The sequence below is a fragment of the Pleurodeles waltl genome, chromosome 1_1 (assembly GCF_031143425.1).
Source record: "Pleurodeles waltl isolate 20211129_DDA chromosome 1_1, aPleWal1.hap1.20221129, whole genome shotgun sequence".
Taxonomy (NCBI): Eukaryota; Metazoa; Chordata; class Amphibia; order Caudata; family Salamandridae; genus Pleurodeles; species Pleurodeles waltl.
The window spans coordinates 758,111,236-758,123,972 of record NC_090436.1 but is presented as its reverse complement, the minus strand read 5'-3'; positions in this window follow the sequence as shown (position 1 = coordinate 758,123,972).

Sequence of the window (12,737 nt, the reverse complement as noted above, 5' to 3'; positions counted from 1 at the left end):
TTTGCAAAAAACACCTCTGTTTTCCTTCAAAAATTTGGCTGTGTCCACATTGCGCTTTGGGGCGTTTCCTGTCACGGGCGCTAGGCCTACGCACACAAGTGAGGTATCATTTGTATCAGGAGACGTGGGGGAACGCTGGGTGGAAGGAAATTCGTGGCTCCTCTCAGATTCCAGAACTTTCTGCCACAGAAATGTGAGGAACATGTGTTTTTTTAGCCACATTTTGAGGTTTGCAAAGGATTCTGGGTAACAGAACCTGGTCCGAGCCACACAAGTCACCACATCTTGGATTCCCCTAGGTCTCTAGTTTTCAGAAATGCACAGGTTTGGTAGGTTTCCCTAGGTGGCGGCTGAGCTACAGGCCAAAATCTACAGGTAGGCACTTTGCAAAAACAACTCTGTTTTCCTTCACAAATTTGGATGTGTCCACGTTGCGCTTTGGGGCGTTTCCTGTCACGGGCGCTAGGCCTACGCACACAAGTGAGGTATCATTTTTATCAGGAGACGTGGGGGAACGCTGGGTGGAAGGAAATTCGTGGCTCCTCTCAGATTCCAGAACTTTCTGCCACAGAAATGTGAGGAACATGTGTTTTTTTAGCCACATTTTGAGGTTTGCAAAGGATTCTGGGTAACAGAACCTGGTCCGAGCCACACAAGTCACCCCATCTTGGATTCCCCTAGGTCTCTAGTTTTCAGAAATGCACAGGTTTGGTAGGTTTCCCTAGGTGGCGGCTGAGCTACAGGCCAAAATCTACAGGTAGGCACTTTGCAAAAAACACCTCTGTTTTCCTTCACAAATTTGGATGTGTCCACGTTGCGCTTTGGGGCGTTTCCTGTCGCGGGCGCTAGGCCTACCCACACAAGTGAGGTATCATTTTTATCGGGAGACGTGGGGGAACGCTGGGTGGAAGGAAATTTGTGGCTCCTCTCAGATTCCAGAACTTTCTGCCACAGAAATGTTAGGAACTTTTTTTTTTTTTAGCCAAATTTTGAGGTTTGCAAAGGATTCTGGGTAACAGAACCTGGTCCGAGCCACACAAGTCACCCCATCTTGGATTCCCCTAGATCTCTAGTTTTCAGAAATGCACAGGTTTGGTAGGTTTCCCTAGGTGGCGGCTGAGCTACAGGCCAAAATCTACAGGTAGGCACTTTGCAAAAAACACCTCTGTTTTCCTTCAAAAATTTGGCTGTGTCCACATTGCGCTTTGGGGCGTTTCCTGTCACGGGCGCTAGGCCTACGCACACAAGTGAGGTATCATTTTTATCGGGAGACGTGGGGGAACGCTGGGTGGAAGGAAATTCGTGGCTCCTCTCAGATTCCAGAACTTTCTGCCACAGAAATGTGAGGAACATGTGTTTTTTTAGCCACATTTTGAGGTTTGCAAAGGATTCTGGGTAACAGAACCTGGTCCGAGCCACACAAGTCACCCCATCTTGGATTCCCCTAGGTCTCTAGTTTTCAGAAATGCACAGGTTTGGTAGGTTTCCCTAGGTGGCGGCTGAGCTACAGGCCAAAATCTACAGGTAGGCACTTTGCAAAAAACACCTCTGTTTTCCTTCACAAATTTGGATGTGTCCACTTTGCGCTTTGGGGCGTTTCCTGTCGCGGGCGCTAGGCCTACCCACACAAGTGAGGTATCATTTTTATCGGGAGACGTGGGGGAACGCTGGGTGGAAGGAAATTCGTGGCTCCTTTCAGATTCCAGAACTTTCTGCCACAGAAATGTGAGGAACATGTGTTTTTTTAGCCAAATTTTGAGGTTTGCAAAGGATTCTGGGTAACAGAACCTGGTCCGAGCCACACAAGTCACCCCATCTTGGATTCCCCTAGGTCTCTAGTTTTCAGAAATGCACAGGTTTTGTAGGTTTCCATAGGTGGCGGCTGAGCTACAGGCCAAAATCTACAGGTAGGCACTTTGCAAAAAACACCTCTGTTTTCCTTCACAAATTTGGATGTGTCCACGTTGCGCTTTGGGGCGTTTCCTGTCGCGGGCGCTAGGCCTACCCACACAAGTGAGGTATCATTTTTATCGGAAGACGTGGGGGAACGCTGGGTGGAAGGAAATTTGTGGCTCCTCTCAGATTCCAGAACTTTCTGCCACAGAAATGTTAGGAACATGTGTTTTTTTAGCCAAATTTTGAGGTTTGCAAAGGATTCTGGGTAACATAACCTGGTCCGAGCCACACAAGTCACCCCATCTTGGATTCCCCTAGGTCTCTAGTTTTCAGAAATGCACAGGTTTGGTAGGTTTCCCTAGGTGGCGGCTGAGCTACAGGCCAAAATCTACAGGTAGGCACTTTGCAAAAAACACCTCTGTTTTCCTTCACAAATTTGGATGTGTCCACTTTGCGCTTTGGGGCGTTTCCTGTCGCGGGCGCTAGGCCTACCCACACAAGTGAGGTATCATTTTTATCGGGAGACGTGGGGGAACGCTGGGTGGAAGGAAATTCGTGGCTCCTTTCAGATTCCAGAACTTTCTGCCACAGAAATGTGAGGAACATGTGTTTTTTTAGCCAAATTTTGAGGTTTGCAAAGGATTCTGGGTAACAGAACCTGGTCCGAGCCACACAAGTCACCCCATCTTGGATTCCCCTAGGTCTCTAGTTTTCAGAAATGCATAGGTTTGGTAGGTTTCCATAGGTGGCGGCTGAGCTACAGGCCAAAATCTACAGGTAGGCACTTTGCAAAAAACACCTCTGTTTTCCTTCACAAATTTGGATGTGTCCACGTTGCGCTTTGGGGCGTTTCCTGTTGCGGGCGCTAGGCCTACCCACACAAGTGAGGTATCATTTTTATCGGGAGACGTGGGGGAACGCTGGGTGGAAGGAAATTTGTGGCTCCTCTCAGATTCCAGAACTTTCTGCCACAGAAATGTTAGGAACATGTGTTTTTTTAGCCAAATTTTGAGGTTTGCAAGGATTCTGGGTAACAGAACCTGGTCCGAGCCACACAAGTCACCCCATCTTGGATTCCCCTAGGTCTCTAGTTTTCAGAAATGCACAGGTTTGGTAGGTTTCCCTAGGTGGTGGCTGAGCTACAGGCCAAAATCTACAGGTAGGCACTTTGCAAAAAACACCTCTGTTTTCCTTCAAAAATTTGGCTGTGTCCACATTGCGCTTTGGGGCGTTTCCTTTCACGGGCGCTAGGCCTACGCACACAAGTGAGGTATCATTTTTATCAGGAGACGTGGGGGAATGCTGGGTGGAAGGAAATTCGTGGCTCCTCTCAGATTCCAGAACTTTCTGCCACAGAAATGTGAGGAACATGTGTTTTTTTAGCCACATTTTGAGGTTTGCAAAGGATTCTGGGTAACAGAACCTGGTCCGAGCCACACAAGTCACCACATCTTGGATTCCCCTAGGTCTCTAGTTTTCAGAAATGCACAGGTTTGGTAGGTTTCCCTAGGTGGCGGCTGAGCTACAGGCCAAAATCTACAGGTAGGCACTTTGCAAAAACAACTCTGTTTTCCTTCACAAATTTGGATGTGTCCACGTTGCGCTTTGGGGCGTTTCCTGTCACGGGCGCTAGGCCTACGCACACAAGTGAGGTATCATTTTTATCAGGAGACGTGGGGGAACGCTGGGTGGAAGGAAATTCGTGGCTCCTCTCAGATTCCAGAACTTTCTGCCACAGAAATGTGAGGAACATGTGTTTTTTTAGCCACATTTTGAGGTTTGCAAAGGATTCTGGGTAACAGAACCTGGTCCGAGCCACACAAGTCACCCCATCTTGGATTCCCCTAGGTCTCTAGTTTTCAGAAATGCACAGGTTTGGTAGGTTTCCCTAGGTGGCGGCTGAGCTACAGGCCAAAATCTACAGGTAGGCACTTTGCAAAAAACACCTCTGTTTTCCTTCACAAATTTGGATGTGTCCACTTTGCGCTTTGGGGCGTTTCCTGTCGCGGGCGCTAGGCCTACCCACACAAGTGAGGTATCATTTTTATCGGGAGACGTGGGGGAACGCTGGGTGGAAGGAAATTCGTGGCTCCTTTCAGATTCCAGAACTTTCTGCCACAGAAATGTGAGGAACATGTGTTTTGTTAGCCAAATTTTGAGGTTTGCAAAGGATTCTGGGTAACAGAACCTGGTCCGAGCCACACAAGTCACCCCATCTTGGATTCCCCTAGGTCTCTAGTTTTCAGAAATGCACAGGTTTGGTAGGATTCCATAGGTGGCGGCTGAGCTACAGGCCAAAATCTACAGGTAGGCACTTTGCAAAAAACACCTCTGTTTTCCTTCACAAATTTGGATGTGTCCACGTTGCGCTTTGGGGCGTTTCCTGTCGCGGGCGCTAGGCCTACCCACACAAGTGAGGTATCATTTTTATCGGGAGACGTGGGGGAACGCTGGGTGGAAGGAAATTTGTGGCTCCTCTCAGATTCCAGAACTTTCTGCCACAGAAATGTTAGGAACATGTGTTTTTTTAGCCAAATTTTGAGGTTTGCAAGGATTCTGGGTAACAGAACCTGGTCCGAGCCACACAAGTCACCCCATCTTGGATTCCCCTAGGTCTCTAGTTTTCAGAAATGCACAGGTTTGGTAGGTTTCCCTAGGTGGTGGCTGAGCTACAGGCCAAAATCTACAGGTAGGCACTTTGCAAAAAACACCTCTGTTTTCCTTCAAAAATTTGGATGTGTCCACATTGCGCTTTGGGGCGTTTCCTGTCACGGGCGCTAGGCCTACGCACACAAGTGAGGTATAATTTTTATCAGGAGACGTGGGGGAACGCTGGGTGGAAGGAAATTCGTGGCTCCTCTCAGATTCCAGAACTTTCTGCCACAGAAATGTGAGGAACATGTGTTTTTTTAGCCACATTTTGAGGTTTGCAAAGGATTCTGGGTAACAGAACCTGGTCCGAGCCACACAAGTCACCACATCTTGGATTCCCCTAGGTCTCTAGTTTTCAGAAATGCACAGGTTTGGTAGGTTTCCCTAGGTGGCGGCTGAGCTACAGGCCAAAATCTACAGGTAGGCACTTTGCAAAAAACACCTCTGTTTTCCTTCACAAATTTGGATGTGTCCACTTTGCGCTTTGGGGCGTTTCCTGTCGCGGGCGCTAGGCCTACCCACACAAGTGAGGTATCATTTTTATCGGGAGACGTGGGGGAACGCTGGGTGGAAGGAAATTCGTGGCTCCTTTCAGATTCCAGAACTTTCTGCCACAGAAATGTGAGGAACATGTGTTTTTTTAGCCACATTTTGAGGTTTGCAAAGGATTCTGGGTAACAGAACCTGGTCCGAGCCACACAAGTCACCCCATCTTGGATTCCCTTAGGTCTCTAGTTTTCAGAAATGCACAGGTTTGGTAGGTTTCCCTAGGTGGCGGCTGAGCTACAGGCCAAAATCTACAGGTAGGCACTTTGCAAAAAACACCTCTGTTTTCCTTCACAAATTTGGATGTGTCCACATTGCGCTTTGGGGCGTTTCTTGTCGCGGGCGCTAGGCCTACCCACACAAGTGAGGTATCATTTTTATCGGGAGACGTGGGGGAACGCTGGGTGGAAGGAAATTCGTGGCTCCTCTCAGATTCCAGAACTTTCTGCCACAGAAATGTGAGGAACATGTGTTTTTTTAGCCACATTTTGAGGTTTGCAAAGGATTCTGGGTAACAGAACCTGGTCTGAGCCACACAAGTCACCCCATCTTGGATTCCCCTAGGTCTCTAGTTTTCAGAAATGCACAGGTTTGGTAGGTTTCCCTAGGTGGCGGCTGAGCTACAAGCCAAAATCTACAGGTAGGCACTTTGCAAAAAACACCTCTGTTTTCCGTCACAAATTTGGATGCGTCCACTTTGCGCTTTGGGGCGTTTTCTGTCACGGGCGCTAGGCCTACCCACACAAGTGAGGTATCATTTTTATCGGGAGACGTGGGGGAACGCTGGGTGGAAGGAAATTTGTGGCTTCTCTCAGATTCCAGAACTTTCTGCCACAGAAATGTTAGGAACATGTGTTTTTTTAGCCAAATTTTGAGGTTTGCAAAGGATTCTGGGTAACAGAACCTGGTCCGAGCCACACAAGTCACCCCATCTTGCATTCCCCTAGGTCTCTAGTTTTCATAAATGCACAGGTTTGGTAGGTTTCCCTAGGTGGCGGCTGAGCTACAGGCCAAAATCTACAGGTAGGCACTTTGCAAAAAACACCTCTGTTTTCCTTCACAAATTTGGATGTGTCCACGTTGCGCTTTGGGGCGTTTCCTGTCGCGGGCGCTAGGCCTACCCACACAAGTGAGGTATCATTTTTATCGGGAGACGTGGGGGAACGCTGGGTGGAAGGAAATTTGTGGCTCCTCTCAGATTCCAGAACTTTCTGCCACAGAAATGTTAGGAACTTTTTTTTTTTTTAGCCAAATTTTGAGGTTTGCAAAGGATTCTGGGTAACAGAACCTGGTCCGAGCCACACAAGTCACCCCATCTTGGATTCCCCTAGCTCTCTAGTTTTCAGAAATGCACAGGTTTGGTAGGTTTCCCTAGGTGGCGGCTGAGCTACAGGCCAAAATCTACAGGTAGGCACTTTGCAAAAAACACCTCTGTTTTCCTTCAAAAATTTGGCTGTGTCCACATTGCGCTTTGGGGCGTTTCCTGTCACGGGCGCTAGGCCTACGCACACAAGTGAGGTATCATTTTTATCGGGAGACGTGGGGGAACGCTGGGTGAAAGGAAATTCGTGGCTCCTCTCAGATTCCAGAACTTTCTGCCACAGAAATGTGAGGAACATGTGTTTTTTTAGCCACATTTTGAGGTTTGCAAAGGATTCTGGGTAACAGAACCTGGTCCGAGCCACACAAGTCACCCCATCTTGGATTCCCCTAGGTCTCTAGTTTTCAGAAATGCACAGGTTTGGTAGGTTTCCCTAGGTGGCGGCTGAGCTACAGGCCAAAATCTACAGGTAGGCACTTTGCAAAAAACACCTCTGTTTTCCTTCACAAATTTGGATGTGTCCACTTTGCGCTTTGGGGCGTTTCCTGTCGCGGGCGCTAGGCCTACCCACACAAGTGAGGTATCATTTTTATCGGGAGACGTGGGGGAACGCTGGGTGGAAGGAAATTCGTGGCTCCTTTCAGATTCCAGAACTTTCTGCCACAGAAATGTGAGCAACATGTGTTTTTTTAGCCAAATTTTGAGGTTTGCAAAGGATTCTGGGTAACAGAACCTGGTCCGAGCCACACAAGTCACCCCATCTTGGATTCCCCTAGGTCTCTAGTTTTCAGAAATGCACAGGTTTGGTAGGTTTCCATAGGTGGCGGCTGAGCTACAGGCCAAAATCTACAGGTAGGCACTTTGCAAAAAACACCTCTGTTTTCCTTCACAAATTTGGATGTGTCCACGTTGCGCTTTGGGGCGTTTCCTGTCGCGGGCGCTAGGCCTACCCACACAAGTGAGGTATCATTTTTATCGGGAGACGTGGGGGAACGCTGGGTGGAAGGAAATTTGTGGCTCCTCTCAGATTCCAGAACTTTCTGCCACAGAAATGTTAGGAACATGTGTTTTTTTAGCCAAATTTTGAGGTTTGCAAGGATTCTGGGTAACAGAACCTGGTCCGAGCCACACAAGTCACCCCATCTTGGATTCCCCTAGGTCTCTAGTTTTCAGAAATGCACAGGTTTGGTAGGTTTCCCTAGGTGGTGGCTGAGCTACAGGCCAAAATCTACAGGTAGGCACTTTGCAAAACACACCTCTGTTTTCCTTCAAAAATATGGCTGTGTCCACATTGCGCTTTGGGGCGTTTCCTGTCACGGGCGCTAGGCCTACGCACACAAGTGAGGTATCATTTTTATCAGGAGACGTGGGGGAACGCTGGGTGGAAGGAAATTCGTGTCTCCTCTCCGATTCCAGAACTTTCTGCCACAGAAATGTGAGGAACATGTGTTTTTTTAGCCACATTTTGAGGTTTGCAAAGGATTCTGGGTAACATAACCTGGTCCGAGCCACACAAGTCACCCCATCTTGGATTCCCCTAGGTCTCTAGTTTTCAGAAATGCACAGGTTTGGTAGGTTTCCCTAGGTGGCGGCTGAGCTACAGGCCAAAATCTACAGGTAGGCACTTTGCAAAAAACACCTCTGTTTTCCTTCACAAATTTGGATGTGTCCACTTTGCGCTTTGGGGCGTTTCCTGTCGCGGGCGCTAGGCCTACCCACACAAGTGAGGTATAATTTTTATCGGGCGACGTGGGGGAACGCTGGGTGGAAGGAAATTCGTGGCTCCTTTCAGATTCCAGAACTTTCTGCCACAGAAATGTGAGCAACATGTGTTTTTTTAGCCAAATTTTGAGGTTTGCAAAGGATTCTGGGTAACAGAAGCTGGTCCGAGCCACACAAGTCACCCCATCTTGGATTCCCCTAGGTCTCTAGTTTTCAGAAATGCACAGGTTTGGTAGGTTTCCATAGGTGGCGGCTGAGCTACAGGCCAAAATCTACAGGTAGGCACTTTGCAAAAAACACCTCTGTTTTCCTTCAAAAATTTGGCTGTGTCCACATTGCGCTTTGGGGCGTTTCCTGTCACGGGCGCTAGGCCTACGCACACAAGTGAGGTATCATTTGTATCAGGAGACGTGGGGGAACGCTGGGTGGAAGGAAATTCGTGGCTCCTCTCAGATTCCAGAACTTTCTGCCACAGAAATGTTAGGAACATGTGTTTTTTTAGCCACATTTTGAGGTTTGCAAAGGATTCTGGGTAACAGAACCTGGTCCGAGCCACACAAGTCACCACATCTTGGATTCCCCTAGGTCTCTAGTTTTCAGAAATGCACAGGTTTGGTAGGTTTCCCTAGGTGGCGGCTGAGCTACAGGCCAAAATCTACAGGTAGGCACTTTGCAAAAACAACTCTGTTTTCCTTCACAAATTTGGATGTGTCCACGTTGCGCTTTGGGGCGTTTCCTGTCACGGGCGCTAGGCCTACGCACACAAGTGAGGTATCATTTTTATCAGGAGACGTGGGGGAACGCTGGGTGGAAGGAAATTCGTGGCTCCTCTCAGATTCCAGAACTTTCTGCCACAGAAATGTGAGGAACATGTGTTTTTTTAGCCACATTTTGAGGTTTGCAAAGGATTCTGGGTAACAGAACCTGGTCCGAGCCACACAAGTCACCCCATCTTGGATTCCCCTAGGTCTCTAGTTTTCAGAAATGCACAGGTTTGGTAGGTTTCCCTAGGTGGCGGCTGAGCTACAGGCCAAAATCTACAGGTAGGCACTTTGCAAAAAACACCTCTGTTTTCCTTCACAAATTTGGATGTGTCCACGTTGCGCTTTGGGGCGTTTCCTGTCGCGGGCGCTAGGCCTACCCACACAAGTGAGGTATCATTTTTATCGGGAGACGTGGGGGAACGCTGGGTGGAAGGAAATTTGTGGCTCCTCTCAGATTCCAGAACTTTCTGCCACAGAAATGTTAGGAACTTTTTTTTTTTTTAGCCAAATTTTGAGGTTTGCAAAGGATTCTGGGTAACAGAACCTGGTCCGAGCCACACAAGTCACCCCATCTTGGATTCCCCTAGATCTCTAGTTTTCAGAAATGCACAGGTTTGGTAGGTTTCCCTAGGTGGCGGCTGAGCTACAGGCCAAAATCTACAGGTAGGCACTTTGCAAAAAACACCTCTGTTTTCCTTCAAAAATTTGGCTGTGTCCACATTGCGCTTTGGGGCGTTTCCTGTCACGGGCGCTAGGCCTACGCACACAAGTGAGGTATCATTTTTATCGGGAGACGTGGGGGAACGCTGGGTGGAAGGAAATTCGTGGCTCCTCTCACATTCCAGAACTTTCTGCCACAGAAATGTGAGGAACATGTGTTTTTTTAGCCACATTTTGAGGTTTGCAAAGGATTCTGGGTAACAGAACCTGGTCCGAGCCACACAAGTCACCCCATCTTGGATTCCCCTAGGTCTCTAGTTTTCAGAAATGCACAGGTTTGGTAGGTTTCCCTAGGTGGCGGCTTAGCTACAGGCCAAAATCTACAGGTAGGCACTTTGCAAAAAACACCTCTGTTTTCCTTCACAAATTTGGATGTGTCCACTTTGCGCTTTGGGGCGTTTCCTGTCGCGGGCGCTAGGCCTACCCACACAAGTGAGGTATCATTTTTATCGGGAGACGTGGGGGAACGCTGGGTGGAAGGAAATTCGTGGCTCCTTTCAGATTCCAGAACTTTCTGCCACAGAAATGTGAGGAACATGTGTTTTTTTAGCCAAATTTTGAGGTTTGCAAAGGATTCTGGGTAACAGAACCTGGTCCGAGCCACACAAGTCACCCCATCTTGGATTCCCCTAGGTCTCTAGTTTTCAGAAATGCACAGGTTTGGTAGGTTTCCATAGGTGGCGGCTGAGCAACAGGCCAAAATCTACAGGTAGGCACTTTGCAAAAAACACCTCTGTTTTCCTTCACAAATTTGGATGTGTCCACGTTGCGCTTTGGGGCGTTTCCTGTCGCGGGCGCTAGGCCTACCCACACAAGTGAGGTATCATTTTTATCGGGAGACGTGGGGGAACGCTGGGTGGAAGGAAATTTGTGGCTCCTCTCAGATTCCAGAACTTTCTGCCACAGAAATGTTAGGAACATGTGTTTTTTTAGCCAAATTTTGAGGTTTGCAAGGATTCTGGGTAACAGAACCTGGTCCGAGCCACACAAGTCACCCCATCTTGGATTCCCCTAGGTCTCTAGTTTTCAGAAATGCACAGGTTTGGTAGGTTTCCCTAGGTGGCGGCTGAGCTACAGGCCAAAATCTACAGGTAGGCACTTTGCAAAAAACACCTCTGTTTTCCTTCACAAATTTGGATGTGTCCACTTTGCGCTTTGGGGCGTTTCCTGTCGCGGGCGCTAGGCCTACCCACACAAGTGAGGTATCATTTTTATCGGGAGACGTGGGGGAACGCTGGGTGGAAGGAAATTCGTGGCTCCTTTCAGATTCCAGAACTTTCTGCCTCAGAAATGTGAGGAACATGTGTTTTTTTAGCCAAATTTTGAGGTTTGCAAAGGATTCTGGGTAACAGAACCTGGTCCGAGCCACACAAGTCACCCCATCTTGGATTCCCCTAGGTCTCTAGTTTTCAGAAATGCACAGGTTTGGTAGGTTTCCATAGGTGGCGGCTGAGCAACAGGCTAAAATCTACAGGTAGGCACTTTGCAAAAAACACCTCTGTTTTCCTTCACAAATTTGGATGTGTCCACGTTGCGCTTTGGGGCGTTTCCTGTCGCGGGCGCTAGGCCTACCCACACAAGTGAGGTATCATTTTTATCGGGAGACGTGGGGGAACGCTGGGTGGAAGGAAATTTGTGGCTCCTCTCAGATTCCAGAACTTTCTGCCACAGAAATGTTAGGAACATGTGTTTTTTTAGCCAAATTTTGAGGTTTGCAAGGATTCTGGGTAACAGAACCTGGTCCGAGCCACACAAGTCACCCCATCTTGGATTCCCCTAGGTCTCTAGTTTTCAGAAATGCACAGGTTTGGTAGGTTTCCCTAGGTGGTGGCTGAGCTACAGGCCAAAATCTACAGGTAGGCACTTTGCAAAAACCACCTCTGTTTTCCTTCAAAAATTTGGCTGTGTCCACATTGCGCTTTGGGGCGTTTCCTGTCACGGGCGCTAGGCCTACGCACACAAGTGAGGTATCATTTGTATCAGGAGACGTGGGGGAACGCTGGGTGGAAGGAAATTCGTGGCTCCTCTCAGATTCCAGAACTTTCTGCCACAGAAATGTGAGGAACATGTGTTTTTTTAGCCACATTTTGAGGTTTGCAAAGGATTCTGGGTAACAGAACCTGGTCCGAGCCACACAAGTCACCACATCTTGGATTCCCCTAGGTCTCTAGTTTTCAGAAATGCACAGGTTTGGTAGGTTTCCCTAGGTGGCGGCTGAGCTACAGGCCAAAATCTACAGGTAGGCACTTTGCAAAAACAACTCTGTTTTCCTTCACAAATTTGGATGTGTCCACGTTGCGCTTTGGGGCGTTTCCTGTCACGGGCGCTAGGCCTACGCACACAAGTGAGGTATCATTTTTATCAGGAGACGTGGGGGAACGCTGGGTGGAAGGAAATTCGTGGCTCCTCTCAGATTCCAGAACTTTCTGCCACAGAAATGTGAGGAACATGTGTTTTTTTAGCCACATTTTGAGGTTTGCAAAGGATTCTGGGTAACAGAACCTGGTCCGAGCCACACAAGTCACCCCATCTTGGATTCCCCTAGGTCTCTAGTTTTCAGAAATGCACAGGTTTGGTAGGTTTCCCTAGGTGGCGGCTGAGCTACTTGCCAAAATCTACAGGTAGGCACTTTGCAAAAAACACCTCTGTTTTCCTTCACAAATTTGGATGTGTCCACGTTGCGCTTTGGGGCGTTTCCTGTCGCGGGCGCTAGGCCTACCCACACAAGTGAGGTATCATTTTTATCGGGAGACGTGGGGGAACGCTGGGTGGAAGGAAATTTGTGGCTCCTCTCAGATTCCAGAACTTTCTGCCACAGAAATGTTAGGAACTTTTTTTTTTTTTGCCAAATTTTGAGGTTTGCAAAGGATTCTGGGTAACAGAACCTGGTCCGAGCCACACAAGTCACCCCATCTTGGATTCCCCTAGATCTCTAGTTTTCAGAAATGCACAGGTTTGGTAGGTTTCCCTAGGTGGCGGCTGAGCTACAGGCCAAAATCTACAGGTAGGCACTTTGCAAAAAACACCTCTGTTTTCCTTCAAAAATTTGGCTGTGTCCACATTGCGCTTTGGGGCGTTTCCTGTCACGGGCGCTAGGCCTACGCACACAAGTGAGG